This window comes from Melozone crissalis, unplaced genomic scaffold, assembly GCF_028551555.1.
Source record: "Melozone crissalis strain CALT ecotype California unplaced genomic scaffold, PUWL_Pcris_2 ptg000035l_1, whole genome shotgun sequence".
Classification (NCBI taxonomy): domain Eukaryota; kingdom Metazoa; phylum Chordata; class Aves; order Passeriformes; family Passerellidae; genus Melozone; species Melozone crissalis.
In genome coordinates this window covers 10,760,794-10,787,165 of record NW_026535813.1, presented here as the reverse complement: position 1 = coordinate 10,787,165, position 26,372 = coordinate 10,760,794, and the positions used below count along the sequence as shown (strand labels likewise).

Sequence of the window (26,372 nt, the reverse complement as noted above, 5' to 3'; positions counted from 1 at the left end):
CCATCTCGTGGTGAGACTGCAACAATGCAGCAATTTTTTCCAAAAACATATAAAAAGAAAACAATGACAACGCAACAAATGGATTATCCTTCGACTTCGGGATTTCGCGAAGACGAAAAAAATTTAGATGAAGCACAGGAACAAGGAGAGGACATCATACGGATTACAGCATCGGAAGGTGTTCCGTCGTAGATGCTGTCGGCAGCGGAAGCGGCAAAAAGCTTCTTGCATTCTTTTGATACAGTCAAAAAAACATATCAACGGGATCCTAAAGTTTCCTTTTCGTATTTGGGAGCAAGGTCAAAAATCTCAAAGCAAAGAATGTGGTACAACGAATCACCGATGACCTCCACGACTCCACTGTTCATGCAGAGACCGATGGAGTTTCCAGAGGAGGAATTTCAATGGCCGGTGAAGACGATGGACTGGAAGCGCATCAGAAAAGCGTTGGCAAAGGACAAGCATTTATTTCCGGGTTTAGGAGATTTGACAATGCCGGTGATGTACGACGCCCAGGGACAAAATCCGAGATGGGAAAGGATGGGTCATGAAACACTCAAAGATTTAGGGAAGGCGGCTCAAACTTTTGGGCTGGATTCACAATATTTCAAACAACTATTAAGGGGGACATTCACCATGTATGACCTTACGCCATATGTTATTTGAAGCATTGTGGCAATGATTCTCACTGACACACAGAGTCTCGTCTGGGAAAAAAGATGGAGAAAGTATCTTTCAGACTTGCGAAATAGATATCAAGGTGGGCCAAACGCGAATCTCACAGAAGCACAGTTAGCAGGAGATCCTCCGGATGACAACCCAGGGGAACAAGCAGTGCGGCTTCCACAAAGAGTGTTAAATGACATCAAAGAGGCAGCGCAAATGGCAATCATGCAGATTACGCCAGCAGGAACTCAGGATGTTCCGTTCTCTTGCATCAGGCAAGGTCCCGCAGAACCATACATGTCGTTCATCGATCGACTCACGCAAGCCGTGGATCGACAAGTGACGATTGAAGAAGCGAAGAGGCCTCTCTTGGAGAGTTTGGCTTTCGGCAATGCCAACCCGGATTGTCAACGGGTCATTAGTGCCATGCCAGGACGGCCATCCTTGGCAGACATGGTGGAGGCATGCAGCAAGGTGGGAACACCTCAGCATGTCGCATCGATTGTAAGGAACGAGTTAAGAGAGGAATGGGAAGAACAGATAAAGGGACACTCAGAGAGACAGTCGGAAGACAAGGCATTGGAAAAGATGCTGGAAAAAATACTTCATCAACAGAACGAGAAAACAGACAAAGTTCTTGCAACGATGCAGAAGAAGAGCAATCCCCCAGGAGGACAGTGTTACAAATGTGGGGCGTTTGGACACATGAAAAAGAATTGTCCACAGACACATACACCAGCGCCAGCGCAAAAAGCGGAAAGGCCAATTTGTGCGCGGTGCGGAAGAGGAAGACACTCTGTAAAAGAATGTTATTCTCAGACAGACGTGGAAGGAAATCCTTTACCGTATCCGGGAAACGAAAGAAGGAGTGCGCCCATAAATCGCCAGCGGGCGCAGACACAAGTGATGGCGGTGGCACAAGAGCAGACAGGACAATCATCAGTGAGCGACAAGCAGACGCCCTCAGCAAAACCCTCAGTCAATTCCATAGTGACCCAGACCTCCTCCCACCAGGGGCACAGTGTGCTTTGGCAGCTTCTAAATAAGTATGCTTCCTAGACGAAAATCATGCAGAGATACCAATGGGTATCCTCGGAGATTCATACAAAAAGCAAGATTTCTTGATAGTTGGACAAGACAAATGCAGCATCCTTGGACTCATTGTTTATCCTACAGTTGTTTCTGCAGACAAGAATACAGAATTGACGGTTCTGTCAAGAGCGCTTCGTCCACCATTGACTGTGCCGGAAAACACTGTGGTTGCAAGAGCTTTCGCCTTGCCGCCATTGCAGAAGTCATGTCAATCTTCGACGAAGAAGGGCTTAATATGAAGGAGCATGTTGAGATACATACTACATGGGTGAAGCACATAGGTCGAGATCGACCCACACTCACATGCCAATTGACATGTGGGGACAGGACGATAGCAATCAGAGGCATGCTTGACACAGGGGCGGATGTCACAGTAATATCGTACATCTTTTGTCCGCGCAATTGGAGCTTGGTCACGCCCTTGGGTTCTCTCTCAGGCATAGGGGGAGTTTCTCTGTGTCTGCAGAGCGAGAATTCCATCGCTGTCACGGGACCAGGAGATAAGACGGCGATCATTCGTCCTTTTGTTGTCCAGAAGCCGATCACAGTCTGGGGTCGAGACCTTTTGGCACAATGGGGCGCGAAGATCGAAGTGGATTTTTAGTAGGGGTCACTGCAGCACTCGCCACATTGAAGTTGACATGGAAAACAGACGATCCAGTTTGGGTGGATCAGTGGCCCCTTGAGTGGAAAAAGTTGAGTGCTTTGAAAAACCTTGCCCAAGAACAATTGCAGAAGGGACACATCAAGCCAACAGACAGCCCTTGGAACTCTGCAGTGTTTGTCATCAAGAAAAAGCTGTCAGGCAAATGGAGGCTGTTACATGATCTCAGGAGGATCAATGAAGTCATAGAAGACATGGGACTGCTTCAGCTGGGACTTCCATCTGTCTCGATGATTCCCAGAGATTGGCCGCTTGTGGTCATTGATCTCAAGGATTGTTTCTTCGGTATTCCGCTCCATCCAGATGACGCTCCGAGATTTGCCTTTTCAGTTCCGAGTATCAACAAGGAAATGCCTCTGCAGCAGTACCATTGGGTGGTTCTTCCATAAGGTCTCAAGAATTCTCCGACAATCTATCAATAGTACGTGGCACGAGCTTTGGCACCAGTGCGGAAGAAGTTTCCGAAGGTGAAGATCATTCATTACATGGATGATTTGCTCATTGCAGCATCAACACAACACGAGCTGCAAGAAACTCGTGACTGTGTGTTTGCAGAAATGCAAAAGGCAGGTCTGGAAATCAGCATTTCAAAGATTCAAGAGGTTGCGCCTTGGAAATATCTAGGGTGGAAGATTTCAGAGAAAACAATAAAACCTCAGAAAATGGAGGTCAACACAGAGATCAGCAATTTACATTATCTACAACAGCTTTTGGGAGAGATCAACTGGATGAGGCCGATTTTGGGAATCACGAGCAGCGACATTCCAGTGTTGCTTGATCTTTTGAGAGGAGACACAGACATTCGATCTCCCAGGACACTCACGCAAGAAGCGAAGAGAGAGTTGGAGAAAGTCACAGGCGCTATACAGAAAAGGCAGGCACATCGATTTGTTCCAACATTGCCTTTTCAGTTGGCAGTGCTGGGGAAGAAAACACAGTTCCATGGTTTGATCTTCCAATGGGATGAATCGCAAAAAGACTCTCTAATAATCATAGAGTGGGTTTTTCTACCATACAGGCCTTCAAAGACAATTCTCACGGATTTAGAGATGGCAGCTCAAATCATCATAAAGGCGAGAACAAGGTTGCTGACAATGGCAGGACGGGAATTCTCAATCATCAGATTACCTCTGAAGAAAGACTATTTCGATTGGGCGATGCAACAATCGAAAGACTTGTTAATCGTGGTGTTAGCTTTTCCAGGAACTTGCACAATCCATTTTCCACAGCATAGAATACTGCAATCACAAATATGCTACAGAGCGAAACCAAGAATAAGTGAAGAACCTTTGGACGGGATCACAGTGTTCACTGATGGCTCAGGGAAGACACACAAGTCGGTGGTCATGTGGAGAAACTCAACGACAGAGGATTGGGATTCAGATCTAAAGACGGTTCAGGGCTCTCCACAAATCATGGAGTTGGCAGCCGTTGTCTGAGCGTTTCAGTTGTTTGAACAACCTCTCAATCTGGTCACAGATTCCGCATATGTTGCGGGTGTGGTCAAACGATTGGAAGGTTCGCTCTTGAAAGAAGTCAGTAATGAGGTTTTATACTCATATCTGGCGAGCTTGAAAACGTTGCTAGAGAGCAGGGAAAGAGAATATTTTATCACACACATTAGAGCACACACAACACTTCCGGGGTTTTTAGCGGAAGGGAATGCTCGGGCAGACAGGTTGACAATGCCCATTTCGCAAACACTTCCGGACATTTTTGAGCAGGCAAGATTGAGTCATGCGTTCTTTCATCAGAATGCACAGGCGCTGATGGAATCCTTTCGCCTCACAAAGAGTGTCGTGGGGTGACAGCCTTTATCCCAGTATCGTGTGTTGTGTCTGGCAGCTGTGTTTTTTCTCTCTCTCTCTCTCTTCCCCCCCCCCCCCCCCTCCCCCAGCCGTCTTGCTGCGGCGGGGCGGGGAGGGAGGAGTGAGGGGGACTGGGGCACTTTCGCTTTCGGCTTTTGGCTGCCGGAGGCTTGCTTGCTGGCTGGCTGGCCTGCTTGCTTTTGCTTGCTGCTTTGCTTGCTTGCTTGCTACTGCCTTAGCCCTAGCTGATAGCTGCCTCTTTTTTTCCCCTTTGCTGCTTTCTGCGCTGTTTTTTTTCCTTTTCTTTCGTCCTCTCTTTCTTACCCTCCCCTGAAGATACTGGACCGGCTCCGGACCTGACCTGGGATGTCCGGCGGGATCTCCGGAGTCTGCGAGAGAAGCTCGGCGCCCTCCACAACACTGACTGGTTTTCTTTTTTCTTTTCTTTTCTTTTCTTTTCTTTTCTTTTCTTTTCTTTTCTTTTCTTGTGTTGGGGAGTGTTCTTTTGTTATTTGTCAATAAATAGGTTTTTTTTTCCACTTTGCTCCTCCGAGAAATTCCTTCCCAAACCCGGTATTGGGGGGAGGGGTGTTTGGAGGTTGTTTTTTTTTGGGGGGGGACTCCCTTTTGGAGATTTCCCTTAATTTGTCCTAAACCAGGACACCCTTTTTGGTGCATTGGCCGGGAATCAAACCCGGGCCTCCCGCGTGGCAGGCGAGAATTCTACCACTGAACCACCAATGCTACTTGGAGTAAGTGGATTGCCCTCATTACGCAGCGCGCTCGAATTGGGAAGTTAAATCGCCCTGGGATCCTGGAAATAATTACAAATTGGCCCGAAGGTGAAAGCTTTAGTGTCGTGGATGAGGAACTAGAGCCAGTGACCTGGGTTGAGGAAGCTCCACCATACAATCAGTTGCCAGCAGAAGAAACACATTGCGCTCTATTCACCGATGGTTCCTGTCGCGTCATAGGGATGAAACGGAGGTGGAAAGCAGCTGTATGGAGTCCCACTCGACGGGTTGCAGAGGCTACTGAAGGAGAAGGTGAATCCAGTCAATTTGCTGAAATCAAAGCTATTCAACTGGCCCTAGGTATTGCAGAGAGAGAGAAGTGGCCAAGGCTCTATTTGTATACCGATTCTTGGATGGTAGCCAATGCTCTATGGGGATGGCTGAAGAGATGGAAAGAGGAGAACTGGCAGCTCAGAGGAAAACCAATTTGGGCTGCGGAAGAGTGGAAAGATATCGCTACTCGGTTAGAGACGTTACCTGTGACGGTTCGGCATGTAGATGCCCATGTCCCCAGAAGTAGAGCTAATGAAGAGCAGCAAAACAACCAGCAAGTACATCAGGCTGCAAAGATAGGGGAGTTGAAGATAGATCTCGACTGGGAGCATAAGGGAGAGTTATTCTTGGCACGATGGGCCCATGATGCCTCAGGCCACCAGGGTAGAGATGCCACCTATAAGTGGGCACGAGACCGAGGGGTGGATCTAACCATGGACAGTATCTCTCAGGTTATTCGTGACTGTGAGACGTGTGCTGCCATTAAGCAGGCCAAGCGGGTGAAGCCCCTCTGGTATGGGGGGCGGTGGTCTAAGTACAAATACGGGGAGGCCTGGCAGATTGATTACATCACACTGCCTCAAACCCGCCAAGGCAAGCGCTATGTACTATCCATGGTAGAAGCCACCACGGGATGGTTGGAAACCTACCCTGTGTCTCATGCCACAGCCCGTAACACTATCTTGGGCCTTGAAAAGCAGGTCCTTTGGAGGCACGGTACTCCTGAGAGAATTGAGTCGGATAATGGAACTCATTTTAAAAACAATCTTATTAATACTTGGGCTAGGGAACATGGCATCGAGTGGGTATACCATATCCCCTATCATGCACCAGCTGCAGGGAAAGTGGAAAGGTATAATGGATTGTTAAAAACCACCTTAAAAGCATTGGGTGGGAGGTCTTTAAAAAACTGGGAGCAGCATTTGGCAAAGGCTACCTGGTTAGTTAACACTCGAGGTTCCACCAACCGAGCGGGTCCTGCTCAGTCTGAGCTCCTTAATATAGTAGATGGGGATAAAGCCCCAGTGGCCCATGTCAGAGGTTTGTTGGGAAAGACAGTATGGATCAACCCTGCCTCGAGTACAGACAAACCCATCTGTGGGATTGTTTTTGCTCAAGGACCAGGTTATACATGGTGGATAATGCAGAAAGATGGAACAACACGGTGTGTACCTCAGGGAGACCTGATTGTGGGATGAGACTCATATATGAATGTCATTGTTTGTTGAATGTGAGACAGAAGGAAACTGTAAGTGTCAAAGGTCTGAGCAAGTAAGATGAGAGGAATGCGTAAGTGTCGAAGGTGTGAGTAAGTGAAATGAAAGTTTTTTATTGTATGTTCACGATATGGGATAAGGGGCCGAGAGCTGCAACGCAACACACGATACTGGGATAAAGGCTGTCACCCCACGACAAAGAGTCAGGCGAGGGAGATCATTAGTGCTTGTCCAGACTGTCAGCTTGTGCAGTCACCTTCTTCTACAGGAGCAGTCAATCCACGGGGACTGCAAAGTCTTCAATTGTGGCAAGCTGATGTCACGAAGTATCCATCTTTTGGGAGGCTCAAAAATGTTCATGTTTCAGTAGATACATTCTCAGGTGCAGTCTTTGCTTCAGCACATGCAGGGGAAACAGCAGACCATGCTTGTCGACATTTTCTGCAAGCATTCGCATCATTAGGTGTGCCTCAGGAGATAAAAACAGACAATGGTCCGACATATACAGGCAGGGTGCTTGACAGATTCCTGAAAAGATGGGGTGTCAAACATACATTTGGTATTCCACATTCACCCACAGGTCAGACAATCATTGAAAGAACACATCACACCCTGAAATCCCTTCTGGACAGACAAAGAAGGGGTGAGCCAGAGGCAACACCTCACATGAAATTAAATAAGGCGTTGTATGTGTTGAATTTTCTAAATAGTTCATCCTCAGAACCTAATCCACCAATCGTGAGGCATTTCTTAAATAGCACACAGGCAAAGCTAAGGGAAAATCCTTTAGTTTTGATCAGAAACCCAGAGACAGGACAAATAGAGGGCCCTTTCAAACTAATCACTTGGGGCAAGGGTTTCGCTTGTGTTTCCACAGATCGAGGTCTGAAGTGGGTGTCAGCGCGACACGTGAAGCCATTCCGAACGCGAGAGCAGGAGAACGCTGATCCGAGAAACAAAGAGACGAGTACTCAGACAGAAGTCGAGGCTCAGACTGCAGAAGACGACTCAGAAGAGAAATAAAAGAACTAAAGACTTTAGGGATTTTTCCTTTGGGGTCTTGAGTGAAAACATGACAATGATTTCGCACAAGAGTGAAGTCATGAGCTTCACAATGCTCATGTGCATCATTCTTTCATTCATTGCAATAAGCAATGGGGCAAATTTACCCATTGATCAACCAAAACAAAATGTATGGGAGGCTTTAGCTCAGGCAGCGAATTTGGATAGTATTTGTCTGACACATTCGAGGCCAGGGAGACCATTTTCAGCATGTATGGTTGGATTGTCAGTGGACGAATGGCAAATTCCAGGGCACTCCGCAGTTAACATCTCGCAGGTCATTAAAGATCCTGTGAAGGAGTGGTGTGCTTGGACACATCTTCTTCCTGAGGCTTCTACAGAACCTCAGGAATTGAAGATTTTTGGGTCCATGACAATGGAACTCTGCATGCAGTTTGAAACTCCAAATGTCACAAAGACAAACAAAACTATCGATGTACCTCCCAATCATGAATTCTATAAAAATGCATCAGCTTGGTGTAAATACATAGAGAAAACTGCCAAAGGATCAATCCAAGTCCCAGTGCAATTGCCACGGGGTTTGTTTCTAATTTGCGTGGACAGAATTCGGCACGGCATTCCTGCTAATGCCAGGGGAGGTCCATGCAGCATTGGGAAAATTTCAATGTTGTCACCAGATTTGAAATTGCTAAGAGAGGAAAAACACAAAGACAAAAGATCATTACCACATTATGCGGCAGATTGCAAAGACAAAATATATACTTGGGACAAGGCAAGAAGAATTGCTACAGCAATCTTCTCACCTCAAACAGCATCGGGGGTGGCCTTGACTCAACTCTACCGCATGGGTTGTTGGTTGAGCAAACATGCTCAATCCGTATCTGTTGCATTGAGTGATATGTTAAAAGACATCAGTAGTGTAAGACAGGCGACTCTTCAAAACAGAGCGGCGATCGATTATCTGTTGCTCGCTCATGGACATGGGTGTGAAGAATTTGAGGGGATGTGCTGCATGAATCTCTCAGACCATTCAAGATCAATTCATGAAAGTATTCAGAAAATAAAAGAGAGCATAAATAAACTTGGCGAGATCACAGGATCTTGGATCGATGATCAGGCAGGATTTTTTGATCTCTCTCCCGTATGGAGAGGAATTTTAAAGATAGCATTATATGTCTTAATAATTCTCTTAGTCCTCATGCTTGTTATCCCGTGCATCTTTTTATGTATAAGGCGTGTCATGAGTCAGGTAGCGAAATAAGTACTTTTAGTGGAAACAGAAGGGGGAGATGTGGGAATTCCGCACATCGTTCCTGATGTCCAGAATTGCCGAGACAACCCTTGGGGGGCTCAGAAGTCCTGGAACGTTGCCAGAAGTGCTTGGTGGCTAGACTTTGATCCTGCATGGGATGCCACACCTGTATGAGGATGAGAGGATCACACGGGGATAAGTGGTGAAGGGATAGATTAATTATAGAGTGAAAACGCAGGTTTTAGAATCTTGGTACAGGGGGGTTCTAGGAGACAAGATGGAGGAATTAGGACGTGTCCTGTCCTTCTTCTTCTTCTTTTTGTCATCCATCTTTGATGGTGATGGTGGCACTTTGAGATTGGTTCTTACTGAATTTGCACTTGTCAATAAGAGTGAAAGGTATTGGGAGGAAAAGGTAAATATCTTACACGTAGTTTTTGGTATAAAAATAAGCGGCCGCCCCAAGGGAGGTCAGTGTGCCCATGGCTGACTTGCTGTGCGGACCTCTGTCGGGCCGGGAGAAAATATTGTAGATAAGAATTAATAAACAACACTGAAGAACTGAAAAACCTGAAGACTCCTTTTGTCCTTTCGAGCGCGGGCTGCCTCAAGGCCATCCAGAGCCTTACCAGGCCATTTGAACAGCCGAGACAGGACATGTCCAGACATTGTGGCTATGCTAGTGGGTTTTGTAATTGTGTGAGTGGCTTTGTGGGCTTGGTTATGTGAAAGAGGGAGCATACCCACGATGCGGGGTGGTGGCTCAACCAGCGGCTGAGGCAAGCAAGCCCCGAGGCAGCATCTGGGTTACACAATCTGGGTGGCTGTGGGGGCAGATAGCGTCCCATGGGGAGGTGGCTGGGGAGAAGCAGAGCAAGTGAAGATGTGTGCGTGGGAACACGTACTGTGTTTGAATGTGATTTGTGCAGATTGTGCATGTTTTAACCATGGCTAGATGAACTGAGGAGATTTCTCTGCCCCAGTGGTTCGGGTTTGACCCCTGCGAGTTCATGAATCCAGTAAATCATTGGATTGATAGAGGAGATGAACGAGTTTATTTAGAGGGACTTTATCCTTTACCAGACATCAACTGGTTATTTAGTTTCTCTAGATTGGAAGCAACCCGCCTTAGAAGGTTTAAAAATTCCTGAAGGAATAAATGGAATAGCCTGCCTTTGCAGGCGATTCCTGGGAGCCTTTGACACATCAAGAGGCTGGCACCCTGCGTGGGTTCTATTACAGTGTGGAGTTTGTGAGAGATGTTGGTATTGCTGTTCTAGTAAGTGGCAAGGCATATGCCTTGAGTGTGGATTGAGGTTTCCTAATCGAGCTGTCCTGGGGTGACGTTATGATGCTTGTATCCCCATTCATATGTTCTGTGCCTTTAAGACTGTCTCTGAAGAGTGAAAGTTTTGTTTGGGTTTCTCTAATCGGGGACACAGAGATGGGCAGTACATAGGGCTGTTTTCGCTTTTTGCTTTTGCTTTTGGCTTTCTGCTTTGCTTGCTCTCTCTCTGCTCTCGCTTCTGTTTGCTTTTGCTTCTGCTTATTAGCTAGTTCTAGCTTAACAGTCCAAATTCCTTCCTGGACTGTTTTTCCTCTCCTTTTTCTTCGACCATCTCGAACCTGCTCCCGACTGGGACCTGGGAACACCGAGGGTTTGCACCGTTTGGCCTGCAGCAGCTGCCCCAGCGCCGGAGGGACTAACAGAGCAACCACTCCCGAAAGAGACTTTCTGATTTTTTCACCTTTTTCAGAGCGGTGTCTTCCGGTATTGTTCATTTTGTGTGCTGGGGGGTGCTGTGCCTGTTAAACAGGTTCTTTCCACTTCTCTCTGAAGAATTCTTCCCGAACCGGTTGGGGAGAGCGGCTGTGTGGGTTTGCTTTCTGGAGGGGCCCTCCTTTGGAGATTCTCTACCAAATTTGCCCTAAACCAGGACACGAGCCAATTTTGAACCTAAGATCTTAAAGTTTGTGTGTGGAAAATCACATCCGGTACCCATAACCTGGGGTTGTGTGTGGGAGGAAAACTGGGAAAGGACTGTGAGGATTTGTGAAGAGATATTTGTGTTGAAGCGAGACAGGACAAGGAGAAGGAAATAATGGGAACTGACCAGAGCAAGGAAGTTCCCCAAGCTAGCCCTTGGGGTGTATTTTGACCCACTGGAAAGAAGTCGCCAGTAGGGGGGGCTAGGAAAATAAAAAAGACTTAGTCCAATATTGCATGCAGTGGTGGCCATTATACAGGCTGGAAGATGGAGCAAAGTGGCTACCTGCTGGATCTTTAGATTATAACACCTTATTGCAGTTAATGCTGTTTTTAAGATGGGAAGGAAAGTGGGATGACCTTTCTTATGCCAATATGTTTTTCTCCTTACAAAATCATCCAGAGTGGCAGAGGCACTGGGGGCTCAGAGCTCCCTCTGACCCACTGGTGTTAGCCCTTGAAAAGGAAAACAAAGTAAAGAGAGGGTGAATTAAGCAGTGTTGCTTAGCATGCAGTATAGTGTGGAATTTGCCGGCAACCTGACAAGGGAAGACATGAGAATCTTGACTCCATGTTTCAGAAGGCTGATTTATTATTTTATTACATATATTATATTATAAGAAAATGATATATTAAAACTATACTAAAGAAAGAGAAAGGATTTCATCAGAAGGCTAGCAAAGAAAGGAATGAATAATAAAATCTTGTGACTGCTCACAGCCTCGACACAGCTGGTCATCAAGTGGTCATCAAGTGAAAACAATTCACATGCTGGGTAAACAATTCTCCAAATCACATTCCAAAGTAGCAAAACATGGGGAAGCTGAAGCTTCCCAGTTTCTCAGGAGAAACGATCCTAGCTAAAGGATTTTTCAGAAAATATGTTTGTGACAGTATAGGACAGCAATGCACAAAATCAGATAAGGTCTATTATGCTGTGGCTCAAGAACAAGATGCAATGGACTTGTTGAAAGCTCCTTCTAGGAGATGGGAGGATGAAGATTGAGGATGAGGATGAGGATGAGGATGAGGATGAGGATGAGGTGGGCTTTCCTAAAAGAGAGGAGAATGCAGGCTCAGAAGGCACATCCACTCAAACCCATTCCTCTCCTGGTAGTCCAGTTTCGTCTAGAACCAAGAGGAAAGCAGTGTTGCAGGCCCCTCTGCAAGAGGCAGTGGGACCGGAAGGAGGGACATTAATGATTATAGTACCATTCTCCACTCTTGATCTAGAGGCATGGGAAAGGATTGCTAAAAATTATCGCAGAAATCCAATACTTACTGCCAAACATTTACGATCCATTATCAAACAACACGATTCAGATTGGGCAGACATCCAGTTACTACTGGATGCTTTCACTGAAAAAGAAAATCAGTTGATCTTGAAAACAGCAGGGGCTTTGCCAGAGGATCACTGTAAATGCCGGCGACTGGATGCAAGAGAATTTTTCCCTCTCCAAGACCCAAAATGGGACTCAAATATATCAGCAGAAGTAAAGAAATTGGCAGATTATCAAGATTGAATAGCAACAGGAGTGGAAAGAGCTATTCCAAAGACCATAAATTGGTCTGCCTTATATTCTATTAAGCAGGGGCCTTCCAAGACTCCTCCCGAGTTTCTAGAGCATCTGAGGGATGCTATGCATCGCCATACATCATTAGACCTGGGGTCTGAGATAGGGATGAATCAGATAGCAAATTCATTTTTGGGACAGTTTACTGGAGATATCAGGTGCAAACTTCAGAAAATCTGGGGGCTGGAAGGGAGGAACCTTGAGGTCTTGCTCAAAGAGGCATGGAGAGTATTTAGTCATTGGGAAGAAGGATATAAACAAGGAATGAAAAAGCTAGTGGCAGTGGTACAGGAGGAAAAACAAGAGAAATGCAGTCAGGGTCCACCTCGATTGGGTAGAAACCAGTGTGAAATTTGAAGAAGAACCGGTCACTAGAAAAACCAATGCCCAGAGCAGAGACGAGGTGACTGTCAGAAGAAGGAGGAGATGATTGCCCATGTGAAAGACGACTGAGGACGACCGGGTGATTTCACCCCAGCGAATCCACTGGTTATAACAATGAGGCTGGGGAAATAGGGGAAAAAGGTGGAATTTTTAGTTGATACAGGGGTCACTTATTCAGTTCTAAATAAAGCTTTAGTACCTGTCGGGAATGATTATGTTAAAGTGCAGGGAGCAACTGGCCAATCGGAGAAGGTGTATTTTTGGAAACCTTTAAAGCATAAGCTTGGAAAACAACGGGGTATTCACAAGTTTTTCTATATGCCCAATTCACCAAAGGCACTTTTAGAGAGAAACTTATTGGAACAATAACAAGCAACCATTACATTCAAGAATGGGGAGGCTACTCTGGAGGTAAATGATCAAAAGAATATAGAGGTATTAAGTTTATTATTAACAACCATTGAACTTAAAGAGGAAATTAGTGAAGAGATATTAAACTATGTATTTCCCAGAGTATGAGCCTCCAATGTACCAGGGAGGGCGAAAAATGCCCCTCCCACAGTAATCAAACTTAAGGAAGGGAAATAGCCAGTTAGAATCAAACAGTATATCCTGAGAAAGGAAGACAAGGAAGGAATCAGCCCAGTAATTGAGAATTTTTTTCAGCTAGGACTATTGAAGGAATGCCAATCTGATTTCAAAACTCCTGTGTCACAGACATCTTTTAATAAAAATCCTTTCTTTAGGATTTTTTTCCCTTCTGAGAAGCTGTGGCCTCAGCAACAAAATGTAAACAATGTTTATCTGCTGCTGTGGAATGCAACAGGTGGATCCGTGATTGGTCTCGGGTGGATGTTTGGATTTACTGACCACTCACAGCAGAGCTGCGTCTTGCTCTCTGCTGAGACACAGACCTTTGTTAATCATTCTTTTCTATTCTTAGCTTAGCTAGCCTTCTGAGAACCTTTCCTTGTATTCTTTTTAGTATAATAATAATGTAATGTATATATATCATAAAATAATAAATCAAGACTTCTGAACATGAGGTCAACATTCTCGCCTCTCTCTCACCCTGAAGACCCTTGTGATCATTGTCACACTCCTGTTTTATCTGTTTGAAAACCTGATGGGTCATATCGAGTAGTACAAGATTTGAGGGCTGTCAATGAGATAACAGAAGATTTATATCCTGTGGTGGCCAATCCATAAACTTTACTAACTTGCTTAACACCTGAGATAACTTGGTTTACTGTTCTAGATCTGAAAGATGCCATCTTTTGCCTCTCTATCCATGAAGCCAGCCAGAAAATTTTTGCATTCGAATGGGAAAGCCCTAAAAGTGGGCGCAAAACTCAGCTCACATGGGTGGTGTTGCATCAAGGTTTTAAAAATTATCCAACTCTATTCAGAGAGCAACTTGCAAAAGACCTGGAGTCATGGGAAGCTCCACCAGAAGAAGGAAGGCTATTACAGTATGTGGATGATCTCCTAATAGCCACTCAGACGAGAGAGGCATGTGTGGCCTGGACAGTAAGCCCCTTAAATTTCCTAGGACTCCAAGGATACAGAGTATCAAAGAAAAAGGCACAGGTAGTGAAACAGAAAGTAATCTACCTGGGGTACGAGGCCAGTGCTGGGCAACAGACTTTAGGGCAGGCTCGCAAAGAAGCCATATGCCAAACCCCAAAACCCCAGACAATAAAATAACTCCAAACCTTCTTAGGCATGGCAGGGTGGTGCCGGCTGTGGGTTTATAATTATGGACTGCTTGTCAAACCCCTCTATGCTCTTATTGCCAATGGAAACAGAGATCTCCAGTGGACAAAGGAAGCCACACATGCCTTTGACCAGCTAAAGAGTGCCCTCATGTCAGCTCCAGCTTTGGGACTTCCAGATGTAAGTAAACTATTCTTTCTATTTTCCCATGAGAAACAGGGGATTCTCTTGGGAATACTGGCTCAGGACTTAAGTCCATATCAGAGGGAAGTTGCTTGCTTTTCCAAGCAACGAGATGCAATAGCCAAAGGATAGCCAGGTTGTCTCAGAGCTGTAGTAGCAGTTGTGCTAAATATCCAAGAAGCATGCAAGTTTACTCTGGGACAGAAAATTACTGTACTAGTGTCTCATACAGTGTCCACAGTACTGGAAGTAAAGGGTGGGCACTGGCTTTCCGCACAGAGGTTCCTGAAATACCAGGCCTTCATGGTAGAACAAGATGATGTAGAAATAGTGGTGACTAATATTGTCAACCCAGCTTCTTTCCTCAGTGGAAATCAAGGAGAAGCAGTACACCACGACTGCCTGGAGACTATCAAAGCTACTTACTCCAGCCGCCCTGATCTAAAGGACACTCCTTTGGATGATGCAGAGACCTAGTTCACTGATGGAAGCAGCTACATCTTTAGCAGAGAACGACATGTTGGGTATGCAGTGGCTACCTACAGAGAGGTAATAGGATCTGGACCCTTGCCAATAGGTACCTCTGGACAAAAGGCCGAGTTAATTGCCTTGACCTGTGCCTTAGAAATGGCAAAAGGAAAAAGAATAAACATCTACACACACTCTCGATATGCATTTGGAGTTATACACACACATGGAGCCATTTGGAAAGAGAGGAGACTGCTGACCTCACAAGGGAAGAGCATTAAACATGCACAAGAGATAATCAGGCTATTGGAAGCAGTTCAGCTGCCTGAGAAGGTAGCAATTATGCACATTAAGGCCCACCAGAAAGTGAGCTCAGAATCGGAGGAGGGAAATGACCTGATGGACAGAGAGGGAAAGGAAGCAGAAAAAGGTGAAGCTTCTACTGAAGGAGCCCTGATTCCAGATAGACAAATTTCCCTTGAAGGTAAGCCAGAATATAATAAGAAGGATAAAAAGTTAATTGAAAACCAAGAAGGGACATATAGTGAAGAGGGGTGGGCCAGTATTGGAAAGAAGCTAGTCATTCCTTCTCCTTTGTTGTGGTCATTGGTAAAGGAGGAACATCAGAAAAACCACTGGGAAGTTGATGCCCTGCACACCTACTTAACTGAAAGAATTGTTGCCAGGAATTTATATGCCTCTATCACTCAGGTGACCGGGCAGTGTGACCTTTGCCTCCAGACTAAACCCAAAAATACCCCTAAACCAAAACTTGGCCAAATTGGGAGGGGCTATTGACCTGGACAGCAGTGGCAAATTGACTTTTCAGAACTCCCAGGTAAAGGGGGGTATCACTATTTATTGGTATTGACAGACACATTTTCAGGGTGGCCAGAAGCGTTCCCCACTAGGACTGCCAAAGCTCGGGAAGTGGCCAGATTATTGTTACAAGAAATAATACCATGCTTTGGAGTTCCAGCCACAATATCCTCAGACAGAGGATCACATTTTATTTCAAAGATAGTGCAACAAATTAGCCACCATTTAGGCATAGATTGGAAATTTCATATCCCATACCACCCTCAATTGAGTGGCCAGGTAGAGAAAATGAATCATTTCATTAAGCAGCAAATTTTGAGGCTAGGGCAAGAAGCAAATTTACCCTGGCCCCAAGCTGTCCTACTAGCATTGTTATGAATTTGGACTAAACCCAGAACCAGGGGGAAGTTACGTCCCTTTGAAATGCTTTATGGGAGATCATATGGAGTGCAAAAAGGAATGTCTACCCACATTGGGGAGGTGACACTGGCCACCTATATGGTGGCCTGTCAAGGTTTGACACTGGCACAAGGCCAAATGCCCCCATGAAAATACACTTTCTCTGGTGTCTGCTGTGAGATTTTGACCAGGAATAAACAAAGCAGTCTCTCACTTGAAAAAAAGAAAAGTTTATTAACTAAACTACAAAAACAATTACTAAACTACACACAAAAGAAAAAGAAAACACAAGGAAAATGAAAACCTCACAAAAACACTCTCCTCCTCCTCCCCCCCAAATTCCCAATACAATACAATCTTCCAAAATCACCAATTCTGGGTCCAGCACCACCCTTTAGAATGCTCAACTTTCAGTTTCTCAAGAGGAGAGGGAGTCCTTCCATGTGTCGTGGTGGCCTTTTCCGTCCTTGCTCCGGTGCTCTCACCACCAAACAAGAATCAGGGCTGCTTCCAGGGTTGTCTTTTTAAGGATGCCTTGTCCAGTTCCAGAAAAGCACAGTATCTCACCTCTGGGACATCTGTCCCCCCCATATTTTATATACCCCCTGGGGCCGAGGGGTACCCACACTGAATCTTCTTTGGCTCTGGGACATTTCTCCCCCTGGACTCAGTCTCTGTATCACACAGAAACATGGCTCTGTCCATGGCTACACAAAAGAGTCCAGCATAAAATGCCACTCCCTCTTCTCCATTCTTCCAACATCTCTCACTCTCTCTCTCTCTGGTCCAGACCTTCATCACTCGTCTAGGAAGGGTTAATGTTCTGTAAGGTTTTCATTGTCCAAGAAGGGTTAAAAACTCCTCCAAGCGGCTGGACTCCTGGCTGCACCCCCCCCCCCCCCATCTCCTCAGCCGGGCTGCCTGCTGCCAGCACATGTTTACTAAATTTCAAGGTAACGGCCACAAACACAGGCTGCACTCTCTCTCTGTCTGTCTCCAAGGGGGGGGGGGGGGGAACAGGCTGCCCATTGCTTCCCGGCATTTCTTTACTTCTTCCTTCCACCCTTGGGGGGGCCAGGCCTACCTCTCCCGGGCCAGGCCACATGGCTTTTCCCCTCCCCCTGCCCAGCCAGCAACTGGGCCGGGGGAGAGACCCAACACCTTCCCGCCGGAAATCCAAAGAGGAACTGCCAGGGGCAGAGCCCTCCTTTTACCCTGTGTTCTCAGAGGTGGATCCAATGCCCAGCGGTTGGGCCAAATGGCAATATTCAAATCTGAGCACTCATTGGCCCTATCTACAGCATCCCAGAAATCCTGTTTCCGGGTCAAACCATGACATCGCCCTAAGTAAACAACTCAGAGAAATTGAAAAACATGTGGCTGGAACTCAGAGCAGGGAGCTGGATAGACCAATACATAACATACAGCCTGGAGATTAAGTATATGTTAAGTCTCTTATTGGTGCTATGCTGCCCGACGGGCAGGAAGAATGATGCACAGAACTCCATGATATCAGAAGGCTAATTAATGACTTTATTATACTATAACTATATTACACTATATCACGCTAACAAGAACTATCACTAACTAACTAACTAGAAAACCCGTGATCCTCTGCCCAAGAATCCCGACACACATACGTGGATCCAATTGGTCAATTAATCCAAAACACCATCACCAGAATCCAATCAAGCAATCACCTTGGGTAAACAATCTCCAGAACACATTCCACATGGGCACAAACACAGGAGCAGCAAATGAGATAAGAATTGTTTTAATCATTCTTTTCTCTGCTTCTCTCAGGAGAATCCAGAGAAAGCTAAATCTCTCTCTGTTCAGAGGGCATGTGAATACCACAGTCTCTTACAGAAAAGACTTTGAAACCACAGTGGGAAGTCCCCATTCCAGGTGCTTCTTACTACTTTCACCGCAATTAAGGTCAAGGAGCAGAGTGCCTGGATTCACCACTCTTGAGTGAAGAAAGCTCCAGAAATCCCTTGGAAAGTGACACCAAGAGACAATGAACTGAAATTAAAACTTACTCAAGCAAAATGAGTATATTGTGGCTGGGAGTCACTAATAATTTCATTTGCAGGAGTTTAATTAAGAGAATTGTTTTATGTGTAACTGCAACTGAAATCCTAGAATTAGAGGGTACCTCTATCCAGAACAATGCTGAATGGCCTTGGTCCCAAGCTTTTATTCAGTACACTGGATCCATGGGAAAACATTCTGATATAAAAGATTTAAACCTATCAACTATGGTCATGCATGGAAACCAGGTTTATGAGAAGCAGGAGTGGAGAAAAGAGGGACTATGGTCACTTCAAGGAATTATAAGAGAGGAAATAGGAGTAGGATGCCAGATGATCAATGGGACCTCTCATAAGAAACCAAATCAAATTAGTGTTTCAGCTTTTCCTGCCTCCAGGCACCAAGAGGTTTGTGATAGCCCAAGTGAATGAGGCTGTTGGTATAATTTCACATTAGTACGGCCTGTAGACGTGACCTGTATTTGGGCTCATGATGCTATTGGGCTTGACGCTGTTGAGTCAGGGATGGACAAAATGACTCCATGGTTCAGAAGGCAAAAAAGAGATACTTTATTAAGAGTTAGCATCCTTTTATAACCAGGATTGCTAAGGTGAAATCTGATTGTCCTCAAAGTAAAAACCTTTCACACTATTGGTGAACTATGAATAGCACACTCTGAAGGTACATATCTATAAACAACATGAACAGAAAGAGAGATAATAATTGTTTCCATCCTTCCTCTCTAAGTTTTCCAGGCCTGAAGCCTGGGAGAATTCTCTTCGATGGAACTGAGAATCTCCACATGGGGTCTCATTCAAATTTAAAACAGATGCTGCACCTCTTACAACAGCAAGACCTCATAAAACTTAGACTGGTACTCAAGCAGCCCAAACCCAAACTAAACTTGAACCTAAAGTCTATGAAGTAGGCCCATACATGGTAAGGAATATGGGCCAACAACAACTGTTGTTTAATCCAGAGTGGTCTCTCAAACGTGTTAAGTTGCTAATGGAAATTAACATACCAGAAATCCAACCAGCCTGCTTCTCTTTCCTGAGGACATCCTTTGAGGGCTGGACAACATGGTTACAAAGACAAGTACACCTCAGAGGTAGAATGAGAAGACATTTAACTGGAATGTTAGGGACATGATTGGGAGTTTTAAATGGAATTGATTCAGAAATATTAATGAACAAGCTGGCCACTGCAACAAGTGATTTAACAAAACTAAAACACCCCTGCAGTCATCGTTATTGGCACTAAGAACTAGCCAGTGGCCAGTTTCAAAGGTGTTAACGAAATGGGAAAAAGCTGGGGACCAAGACCACAAATTCCTTATAGATGCACTTAGTATGGTTCACAATAATGTGTCTTTAGCTTTTAGTTGTATACAAGCACAGTTATGGATGCAGGCAACAGCAGCTTTAATCATATGAGAAGGAAGTAGAGGTAATTTTCCAGTTGAAATTCGAAAGGCTGTTTGGGACAATGTGATTGATTTTGAAAGAAAATTCCAATCTTGGTGGACTATGGTAAATTTCACCTATGATCCTGCTTCTAATGTGGCCACTGCCTTTGTGCTTATTATGCATAATACCACTGTTTATGTTAACCATCCCATCATGGCACTGGGACTAAACCATGAGAGAATGGTGCTCTATCCCTCAGAACATAGGGCATGGGCACGAAAGGTGAATCAGAAGTGGCAAACGGTAAACTTAGAATCTTGTGTTACCCGGAAACAACTAGGGTTCATTTGTGAAAGTAATACTATTGGTGCTCATGATCTTTGTCTTGACACTGAGCAAGGTATTTGCCACTTTGAAATTCATCCAGTCACTAGTCAGAAAACGGTGCTTGTATATATTGGTAGAGGCTGTTTATGTTTAAGAACTGCTAGTGTTTTTGTAGAAATAGATAATGAAAATGTAACTTTGTTTAGTAGAAATCATTCTAATTTCTGTATTTGTAATTTTATTAAGATTATTTGGTGTGATTTTTCATATTTGGCACCAGTGACATCCCACCAGCTGATCAAATCCAATTATACAATGTATCACAGGCTATCACCTACTCCTATTGGAACGAACCTTATGTTGGTAAGACAATTAATTAAACACTAAGACCTAATTGAAATTTTGAAGAAGATCCAGAAAAATTGAGAGAAAACTCTAATTACTGTCCATCCTGATACAAAGCAGATAAGCAGAGTTCTGCAATGAATAAAACAAGATGCAGATCATCACTGGTGGGATATAATCTTTGGATGGTCGCCAACTGCAACTGGGATTTTTTAATACGTTGTGTCACCCCATTGTAGTTTTGTTGATATTAGTTGGTGTGAGTTTAGGGTTATCTTTTCTAGTACTTATTTGGAATTGGGGAATGCTACAGCGAGTGGCGGTGTTAACCTCCTTGGCAAATATACATCGTAAAGCATTAAAGGGATACATATTATTGTAGAGATTTGTACTAAGTAAAAGAATTTACTGATTTTTTAGAAAAGGGGGGAAATTTTTTTTTATTGATCTGATGCAAATAGCAGTTAAGGAATTAAATGTAAGTAAGTAACTGTTTGGTTTGTGGGGATCCCAAATGACCAAGCAATGGCCGTGGAGGGGAGAAGGGGTAGGACCTGATCAGTTGATATTATGGAACAGGACACAAAGATTTAATAAATTCAATCTGAGGGCTAAATATTGAGTCATTAAGTAGTAGGCCAAATTTGTATTTCTAGGGAAGGAAACAATTTTACTACATACGTAGGTGTCCTGGGTTGACTATATGATGCTGTTATCCCCAATCGTCTTGTTTTGTTTATGCTGAATAATAAGTTTTGCACCTTTAAGACTTGTTGCAGAGAGTGAAGGGGGGAGAGAAGAAGTGCACAATTTTTTTCAGACACTGATCTCACTCCTCCACATTCCTGCTCCTGGACTGTATTGTCTGCGGATGGACAGACAGCGGGACAGAGCTCTCTTTTGTTTTTAGTTAGTTTTAGCTAGCTGAGGCAAAGAAGTTCCCTGGACTGTGTTTTTTTCCCTTTTCTTTGGACCTCTTGAAACCTGCTCTGGACTGAACACCCAGGGGAGCACCGGCAGCTGCACCTGTGGCCCACCGGGCCGGGCCTGGCCTGCAACATTTCCAGCACCGGAGGGACTGATAAGAGACTGGGAGAGCTGAGCTGCAACCCGGGGAGGGGGTTTTCTCAGTTTGTCATCTCTTTTGGAGTGGCAAGGGGTTTTATTGTTTGATATTGTTTAGGTTTTATTGTTTAATAAACAGTTTTCTTCCACTTTTCTCCAAGGAGGTATTTTCTCCTGGACCGGTTGGGGGGAGGGGCTGATTGAATTTGCTTTCCTACCAGAGCCCCTTTGGGGATTCTCTCCCAAATTTGCTCTAAACCAGGACAGTAGGACATAGCCTCTGCAAGATGTTATATACCAACAGCTCCACTTTTATGACCTGCTGGCCGAAACCACCAACAGGTTATTGGTCTATCAATTGTACCAACGGGACTGTTTGCTGGAAAAGTGTAACATATGCTAATCCTTTTGAGGAGGTAAAAGATCTTAAAGGATATACGGAAAATCCGGGGCAGATGGCTGAAAATTGGAAAGCTCCAGATGGATTATTTTGGATATGTGATAAAAGGGCATATAATGAATTATCAAAGAGATGGAGAGGTACCTGTACAATTGGAATTATACAATCTGCATTCTTTTTGCTACCGAGGAGCAGAGGTAAATATTTAGGACAACCTCTTTATGAAACTCTGCGCAGAAGAAAATGAACTGAAATAGGAGGAAAACAGACCAGAAATAATGAAGAATGGACTTCCCAGTGGATCATAGATTACTATGATCCTGCCTCCTGGGCTCAGGAAGGCAGCTGGGGTTATAGAACCCCTATTCATATGCTTAACCAAATTATTAGATTACAGGCCATTGTAGAAATTACTTCTAATCAAACATCAGAGGCATTGAAGCTTGTAGCTAGACAACTAACCCAGACCAGAGCAGCAGTATTTCAGAATAGGCTAGCCCTAGATTATTTATTAGCTGAAGAAGGGGGGTTTTGTGGAAAATTTAGTACATCTGAGTGCTGTTTAAAGATTGATGATAATGGAGAAGCTATTACAAATTTGGTAGAGGAAATTAAACAAGTTGCACTTGTTCCAGTGCAGAAATGGAATTCCATATTAACTGACAATTGGTGGAATAATTTGTTTGAAGGAGCCTGGTAGAAAAAGTTGGGGTTCACGTTGCTTTGTTCTTCATTAGGCTTATTATTTATACCATGTATGATTCCATGCTTTATTAGACTAATAGATTCAGTGATCCAGGGAATGCAGATTTCAGCAACGCCCATAAACCCTAAAATAACAACCACGGGAGAAAAAACTCACTCCCTTATGATAGTCAAAGCCAAAGCAGAACCAAATAAAACTGCGACCCAAAAAGTATTAGCTCAATTAGAAGCAAAGACACGAATCAATATCACAAAGAAAAAGGGGAGGGATTGTGAAAAATATTTTTGTGATTCATGTCAATTGGCAATGGAATCAGCAAATGTTTATATCTGCTGTGTTGAAAATAGACACAAAGAAAGGTTTTGAAGCTTTCTGACCAAATAGCAAAATAAAGCATTGAAATAAAAGAAGTATAATAGAGTAAAAGAGATGAGGCAGCAAGATGACTGATGCTTAGAATAAAAAAGAGGAAGTTGTGGTAAAGCTAAGAGATATTGCAACAAAGTGACTAAATGCTTATGTATAATAAAAAGCTTGATGCACTTGACAAAATCATGTAGCAGACACCAGTGTAAGGCTTCCCTACAGACGACCACAAGAAGGATAGGAAGCCAACGACCACCTGGAAAGATAATGAAATTGCTGATCCCAGCTTATTGATATTTGCTGATTTGGACTAACCAAGCACATTGGAAAATGCTTTGTAGGCTTAAAAACAGTGTATATACTTTACCGAACTTGTAAGTGGTGTGTGCCGTGAGAGGAGCAGTGACTCCCCGGCCACCCAGTGCTGCTTGCTTGCTTTCTTTACAATAAAACATATAGAAATAAAATTCGGATTGACTATTGAAATTTCATATCAATGCCAAAAACCTTCTGCAGAAGATGCTTTGTAAACATCTCAGCGGCTGCAGGGCGTTCCCTCGCAGGCAGAAGATTCGGGACCTGCGGCCTCCACTTCCGAATCTGAAGGGACTTTCCATCAGAGTCACGAGCCTCCACAACCCCCCCCCCTCCCCACAGTCCCGGGAGAAACTGCCCCCCCTAAATCACAAGAGGATGGTCTTATCCTGGTGAATGCAGGCGCGGGGTCGTCCCCGGGGGGGATCGGGAGGCTGCAACCCAGGCAAAATCCGGGAGGGACCTCGGGGCAGTTCCAAAACTTAAGCTACTCTTGGGGCCAGCAGAGGAGGAGGAAATGGCATTTTTAGAATTCTTTACAACTGTGCATGTCTCTCAGCCGAGAGCGGGGGGGGGGGGGGGGGGGGGGGGGGGGGTCCGCGGGAGCGGGGAGATCCGAAGGAGCGGCGGGGACTGGAAAGCAGCCGCACCTTTTTCCACCTCTCTCCCCACCCTGAGGGAAGTTCCAAGCATCCAAGCAGCTAAGCCTGCCTCCGTGCCTCCGGAGCTTGGGTGGCAACGCCCCTGCCACTTGGGGGTCCACCCACAGCTCCTGCCCCCGCCCATGGCCCGAAAATGACGTCGGAAGCATCTTTCCAGTCCCCCCGTTCAGCAGGGGCGGGCCCAGAGCCGGCTGACGTCAGCCTTGTTGCAGGGGCAGGCTCGGGATCAGATGACGTCAGCTTTGTTCCACCCCCTCTCGCTTCGGAGCCCCAGGCCCGGTACGGTCGGTGGGACCCGGATCGAGTGGGTCCGACGTCATCTCCCCCCTCGCCCCCCCTTCCCTCCAGACTGTGCAGCCTCCGTGTCTGCCCACAACCCCCCCTCCCCACCAGACCGCGCAGCCTCCGAGTCTGCCCGGGACCCCTCCTCCCAGAATCCGAGCGGCAGCCGCTCCCCGTGGACTGCCGAGACCCACAGCTACGACTGTACCCCTGGACTCAGCACTGCCCACTGTAGAAGCGGCTCTGCCTGCTGCGGCTGGAGCAGAGCCTTGTCACGGCCCGGCGGCACCAGTACCGGCGGCGACTGCAGCTGCAGCACTGGAGCCTGGACCCAGATTAGCTTCCTCGCAACCAGACCATGCAGCAACAGCGCCACCAAGTGGATCAACAGCACCACTGCAGCCAACTCAACCACTATATGGATTCAATACGGCACTGCCAGATCCTTTGCTTCAGTCAAAGCAAGCCTTCAAAGCATCTTTTCCAGTTCCCTTTTCAGGTAAACGGAATACAATGAATATATTTCCAGTTAAATGGGAAGTGTCGGGACAAGACATGACAACTGCAGCACACATTCCAAAGACTGGTCAGGAGAACAGAGCTCAACCTATGAGTGATTTAGGAGCTCAACACCACCCACCAGTTCAAGATATCAGCAGTGAAAATACTATAACCATCACAGCCAGGCAAGGCATTCCTACGCCATCACAGGTCCCACCCTGCTTTTGGCTCACAACAGGCAGGACTCCAGCATCTCACCTGCTTGCCCCAAGAGCTTGGTTCCCAGGGCAACAGTCCAGTTCCATGACTCACCCACATGTTTTCCCATTTTCAAAAGACTTTTGTTTTGCGGAGAAAAGAAGAACCCTCACAACTTTATAAAAGTTGTAACGCTCGGTATGTTTTTATTACGGGCGCGCATTGGACGCATGCAGAAGAAAACTCTCCTCAAAAGGCATGCGTACCCCTGGAGATCTCAGGTCTCCTTTTATCCCCCTTCCAAATGCATATGCATACAGTTTCACAATAGGTTCATACATATTCATTCCGCGTGACATTTATCGCCAGTTCTTCTTTATCAAAGGAATTCCTAGGTCGGGGGCAAATCGACCTTGTGGTCGCTTCTGTTTTTTTCTCTGTCTCCTCACTGTCTCTGGCCTGCAGTTTTTCCTTCAGCTTTGGCTTCACAGACTTTTCACCTCTCCTAGACACTTCACCTAATTCAGAATGGATCTCTACTCTGTTTCACTTTATACTTTATTCCTTCAGCTCAGGGAATGTGCTCAGGAATTCCTACCACAACATGGTGCACAGTTTCCTCAAACCTCCTTTCCAGGGCAAGATGGCTACACCCTTTCTGCATCCTCTGTAAATACTCCCTATATGTCTACATTGATGCCATTTGCAGTGTCACCAACGGCGAGTTCAGCCATTGCACCCTCATTTCCCCTGTGTGCACAACCACAGAAGTCCCTCCCCATGCCTCAAATAGGAGGGAGAGGGGTGCATGGGATGCATGCAACCTTCAAGCCAGAAGAAGGTGCATCCTGGCAATCTACAAATCCACAGAATACGAGCATGGATTTGGTCTCATTTAACAGAAATGTCTCAGAGATACATCCAGTTCAACAAACTGGGCAGACATCAGGAAGAAAGCACTGAAAGAAAGAGACTTAGAGCAGACACCGATAGCATTGCATTGCCAGTGAGACATGGGAGACGAAATGAAAATCCTAGATGGGAACCTCTGGATCACGGAGTGGTCAAAAGTTTGATGGAAGCAGTGAAAAATAATGGTTTAGGGTCCCCATACTTCAAACAGCTTTTGAGAGGCACATTCAACAATTATGACTTGGTGCCTTTTGACTGTCGGTACATTGCCTTGACAGTTTTTACAGATTCACAGCTCCTTCTGTGGGATGCAAGATGGCAAAGGGCTCTCATTCAACTGAGAAATAGTTATGCAGGAGGGCCGCATGCAGCTCTCACACTGGCTCAATTAGCAGGAGATGAACCCCATGACAAACCTGAAGATCAGTCAGCAGAGTTGCCTCCAGATGTGATTGCAGACATCAAAGAGGCAGCGCAAAAGGCAATTCTGCAAATTCAACCAGTTGGAACTCCAGAAGGCATTTACACAGA

At 45.3% G+C, this 26,372-nt stretch overlaps 1 non-coding gene across 1 annotated transcript; it reads right to left on the bottom strand.

Moving 5' to 3' along the window:
* Positions 1-4,903: 4,903 nt before the first annotated feature.
* Positions 4,904-4,974, bottom strand: TRNAG-GCC (transfer RNA glycine (anticodon GCC)). Its single transcript has one exon. It is a non-coding gene; the product is annotated as a tRNA-Gly (tRNA).
* Between the last annotated feature and the right edge of the window lie 21,398 nt (positions 4,975-26,372).